The sequence below is a fragment of the Ornithorhynchus anatinus genome, chromosome Y1 (genome assembly GCF_004115215.2).
Source record: "Ornithorhynchus anatinus isolate Pmale09 chromosome Y1, mOrnAna1.pri.v4, whole genome shotgun sequence".
In the NCBI taxonomy this organism is placed as follows: domain Eukaryota; kingdom Metazoa; phylum Chordata; class Mammalia; order Monotremata; family Ornithorhynchidae; genus Ornithorhynchus; species Ornithorhynchus anatinus.
Genome location: NC_053175.1, coordinates 1,209,737 through 1,215,344, shown reverse-complemented (window position 1 = coordinate 1,215,344; position 5,608 = coordinate 1,209,737).

The following is a 5,608-nucleotide window of genomic DNA, read 5'->3' as shown; positions in this document are numbered from 1 at the left end:
TCAAAAACTTCCAGTGGTGGCCCATAGCTCTCCGCATCAAGCAGACTCCAGACCATCAGTTTTCAGGCAATCAGCTCTCCCCCTCTGACCTGACCTGGCTCCTCTCCACTACAACCCCAGCCCACATGGTTTGCTCCTCTCACACAAACCTGCTCTCTGTGCCTCGCTCTTGTTTCTCTCCTTCCTTGTTCACGTCCTTCCTTGGGCCTGGATTTCCTTCCCCTTTCACAAGTGACAGATTACTGCTCTCCTCCATCTTCAAAATCCTTCCTGAAATCCCATCTCCTCCAGGGGGCCCATCCTAATTGCTCATCTTCCAGTCAATCAATCAATGCTATTTATTGAGTGCTTGTTGGGTTCTTCGGAGAGTACAACAGAATTGGTAGACTCGATCCCTACCCACGAGGAGCATACAATCTAGCTGAGGAAACAGGCATTAAAATAAAATATAGATAACACCGTATTTGCCTCTCTATTGCCACTTCAACACTTATGAGTTACCCAAGAACTTGAGTACTCACCCTAAGCATTTGGTTATTCAGTCCCAACTCCCCACCCCCAAACAGCACTTATGTACAAATCATCAGACTAGGTTACTTTCCCTACCAGTAACATCTCCCCCCTCTAGATTGTAAGCTCCTTAAGGGCAGGGATCATATCTCCCCATTCTATTGCACTGTAATTCTCCCTAGTGCTTAGTTCAGTGTGCCAAATACAGTAAAGTGCTCAATACATACTTCTGACTGACTGACCAGTTCCCACCCCAAAGTTTCCCTCTCTTTCCTCCTCAGGCAGTGTGATTTCCCTTTGACAAATCAAAAGAGTCACAGGACCGGGGAAAAGTCTGATATCCTCTGAGAGAGACAGAGAGAGAATCTGTGTGTGCACGCACATGCGTACAGTTAGGAGAGTCCCATAGAGTTGGTAGGTAGGATCTCTGCTCTCACGGACCTAACAATCCACTGTGTGCAGAGCACAGTACTAAGCTCTTGGGAGAGTACAACAGACTGCATCCTTTATTACCCATTGCATTCCCCAGGACTGTAAGCTCGTTTTGGGCAGGGAATGTGTCTGTTCACTGTTGTACTGTACTCTCCCAAGCGCTCAGTACAGTGCTCTACACATAAGCGCTCAATAAATACAATCGATTGATTGGGCTGTTTGGTGCCGCGTGCGGCTCTCCCCCGGTGGTCGGCTGGTCCCCGACCTAAAAGTCCCACCCTGAAGCCCACCAGTCCCCTGGGGCCCCCGGGGAGGTCAGTCTCCTGCCCTCAGTCAGATTGCCTGCCCAGTCAGCCCCTGACCACGAGCCAAACCAAACGCAACAGGGCCCAGGAAGGGTCCCGGGGCAGAGTGTGACGGGAGGCTAGGGGCCGGGGTGGGCATCAGCGATGGGGACCTGCTGCCGGGGACTGGGCCAAGGTCAGCACTGACCACCCAGCTGCCCCCTCCTCGTTCACGGTCGGTGGCTGAATGCCCCCCCGCCCCCCGGGGGCCACCCCGAGGCATGGGACAGGGCTGGCCGGGGCTGAGTTCACTCAGGCCTCAAGCCCTCCCTCACCCCCCAGGAAACCCCGGCTGGCCATCCCCCCCTGGAATGCTGGCCAGCTCCACCCCACCCCCACGCAGCCTCCCTCCTGTGTGCCCCCATCCCAGGAGGGGGTTTTGCATTCCCCACAGAACAGAGAGAGCCATTACCTGCCTCCCCTTCCAAGCCCCAGCAGCACATCCCATGACAGCACCCCCACAACTCTCCCAGAAGCCTCTGGGAGTAAATTGAAGTGCACACCACTGTTCCCAACCTTCCACCTTAGTACCCACTGGCTGGGGCTGGGGTGCGGGAGGGGCCAGGCACCTGGGTGAGGACGCTGATTTAACAGCAATAGCAGCATTTACTGAGTGCCCACTTGGTGCGGTGCACTGCACTGGGCGCTTGGAAAATGCAGAATACACAGAGGACCCATTCCCTGCCCCCAAGGTCTTTCTGCTCTAATGGGGGGGTGGAGGGAGAAGAGAGACAAAACGTACAACTAGAAGGGCCAAAATAATCCAATCAACTCCAGCCCCGACAGAGCCTTGGAAGCAGTGCAGGCGAAGTGGATAAAGCATCAGCCTGGGAGCCAGATGGCCTGGGTTCTAATCCCAGATCACCCATGAGAAGCAGCGTGGCTCAGTGGAAAGAGCACGGACTTGGGAGTCAGAGGTCATGGGTTCTAATCCCAGCTCTGCCACTTATCAGCTGTGGTGACTTTGGGGCAAGTCACAACTTCTCTGTGCCTCAGTTACCTCATCTGTAAAATGGGGATTAAGACTGTGAGCCCCACGAGGGACAACCTAATTATGTTGTATCTACCCAGTGCTTAGAAAGTGCTTGGCACATAGTAAACGCTTAACAAATACCAAATTATTATTATTATTACTTGCTTGTTGTGTGACTCTGGGCAAGTCTTGGTGCTTCAGTTTCCTCAACTGCAAAATGGGCATTCAATACCTGTTCTTCCTCCTACTTGTGTGACCCTGGGTAAGTCTCGGTGCTTCAGTTTCCTCAACTGCAAAATGGGCATTCAATACCTGTTCCTCCTACTTGGACTGGGAGCCCCACGTGGGACAGGGGGGGCATCTGGCCTGCTTACCTTGTTTCTACTCCAGTGCCTAGAACAATGCTTGGCACACAAGTAAGCACTAAAGTACCATTAAAAAAAGAGTTAGGAATCTCCAGCAGAACTCTACTATGGGTTTCCTCTTCAGAGGGAGGCCTCAGGGCACAAACCAGTGACAAAGCCCAGCAGGAGCCTTGGCTCCATTAATTTCCCCTACAGTGAGGGGATCCAGCAGGCAGCCCTTCAGAGCATCAAAGTCTAGCCCTAAGGGGTCATTTTCACTGCCCAAAAGGACCAAAACCTTCTGTTTATCCAGAATCCTGCACCCAACACTCGCCAATGCCCCATCTCGCTGCTGGAGGAAGAGTCCTTCTCCTCAGGCCTGCAGTGCTGCAATGACACAGTAGCAGTTTAGGGAAGGGGGTGCGGGGGAGAGAGAAGAATCTTGTCTAGTACTGCTATTAATAGAGGAACACCCTGGCCTAATGAAAAGAGCCCAGGGCCTGAGAATCAGAGGGCCCAGGTTCTAATCTTGGCTCACTGCCTGCTGTGGGACCCTGGCTAAGGCACAACTTCACACAACAAGCAACTAAAAAATGCAATTATTATTATTTTTATTGGTTGTGCTTGTAAAGTGCTTACTATGTGGCAAGCACTGTACTAAGTGCTGGGGGTGGGGGGCAAGGGGAGAGATTCAAACTAATCTGGTCAGACACGGGTCCTGGGATCATTAGCAGATCCCAGGAGGAATGGCTGGGAGATTTTAAAAGAGGCCAGAAGCCAGCACTTAAGTCCCTGGTACATAGTAAGCCCTTAATGAATACCATGGAAAAAAGGATCTTACAGTCTAGAGGGGGAGACAGACATTAATATAAATAAATTACAGATATGTCCATAAGTGCTCGGGCAGAAGGTGGGGTGAGTGCTTGAGAATTAGCAGACATGTTCCCTGTTCACGCAGTTTACAAGTACTTAAAGGGTAAGCAGTGTTGCCTAGTGGACAGAGCACAGGCCTGGGAGTCAGGACTTGGGTTCTAATCCTGGCTCTACCACCTGTCTGCTGTGTGACCTTGGACAAGTCACTTCACTTCTCTGTGCCTCAATTTACTCATCTGTAAAATGGGGATTAAGATGTGAGCCCCGTGTGGGTCATGGACTGTGTTCAACCTGATTACCTGTTAGCCCTGACATGACTGGCTCCATTTTAGAAAGGCTGCCATTTCAGATCCTTGTAAGGGACATGTAGGCATAGCTCCCAGGGTGAGCTCAACAGCCTGACCATGCAGTTAAATCTTCTGTTCCTGCAGTTTGTGTGTTCCTCAAAAATGGGGGGGGGGGGTTGGTAGGGAGGAGGGGAGCGCCTTCTGGGTAGCCAAGGAATTGGAAGGTACCCAGACTCTTGGCTCTCAATGATCCGCTCCCACTCCTGCCAAGGGTTTATCGGGCTTCCGTAAACCGGTGTTGGGGCTGATCACGGGACACCGCATAGCTGGGGGACATCTGGGGGAATCCGTGACAAAATGCAGGGATTACGGGGACTCCGGCTTGTTCTTTTCTGGTGTTTTCTTGTGAGTATTCCCCTTCCTCTCCCCGAACTGCACTTAGGTTTTGCGGTTTTCTATGCTCATCATCTAGCCGAAGGGGTGCATCTGATGATGATGATTGGGGTATTTGTTAAGCACTTACTATGTGCCAGGCACTGTACTAAGTGCTGGGATGGATACAAGCAAATCAGGTCGGACACATCCCTGTCTCATATGGGGCTCACGGTCTCAATCCCCATTTTACAGATGAGGTAACTGAGGCCCAGAGAAGTGAAATGACTTGCCAAAAGTCACACAGCAGACAAGTGGCTGAACCACTGAGCCACATAGATTATGAGCCATAATCTAATCATAGATTTTTAGAGGCCATGACTTTCTGACTCGCAGGCCCGTGCTCTACACCATGCTGCTTCTCTTCTGGATGAGTTGCCCCAGGGCCACGTTAACACGCTAACCAGGTGATCCTCCCACCCCCACTCCAATCCTTCATTAATTGGTTACTGTTTTTCTTTGTTGCAGTTTTCACACTAAACTTGCTATTGTGACAGTCCACAGACACCCAAGGGTCTCCATTATCCTGTGATCTCCATACTGACATACCTTACTGGGGTGTGACACTACCCCAGCGCTTAGTGCAGTGCCTGGCACATACTAAGTGCTTAAATACCATTTTATAAAGTGCACAGGTGATGCAGAAGGGAGAGGGAGTAGGTGAAATGAGGACTTAAATTGGGGAAGTCCTCTTGGAAGAGATGTTATTTTGGTCCGGCTTTGAAGGTGGGGAGAGTGGTGGCCTGTAGTACCTTCCCCACTGCGTCATAGGGCGCCCTATACTTAGTAAATGCCTCAACGACTCCTTCGCTGTGCCCCGAGTGTCACAGAGCTGCAGCTGCCCATCCAAATCGGATTTCACATTGATCCACAAGCGCAGATGTCAATTTGGTGACCTGGAGGTCCTGGGCCAGAAGCCAGGAGGCCAGACTAAGTGATTGTACCTCCATCTCATCGATCTCTATCTCCTATCTCACCCAAGTCCCATCTTCATATCCAACAGACAATAACTCTCCCCCCCTTCAAAGCCTTATCGAAGGCACATCTCCTCCAGGAAGCCTTCCCTGACTAAACCCTCAATGCCTCTTCTCCCACTTCCTTCTGCATCACCGTTGCACTTGGATTTGCTCCCTTTATTCACCCCTTCCCTCAGCCCCACAGCGCTTATGTACATATCCATAAATCATTTATTCCCATTAATGTGTCTCTTCTTCCCACTGCAAGCTCACTGTGGGCAGGGACTGTCTACCAACTCTATTATACTGTACTCTCCCAAGCATTTAGTACAGTGCTCTGCACATGGTAAGCGCTCAATACATTTGATTGGTTGGTTACTTTCTCTTCTAAGCAACATTCTCCCCTCTCCTCCTCTGGGACTCTTGCCGGGGGCGGGAGGGTGTTCCACCTCCCTCA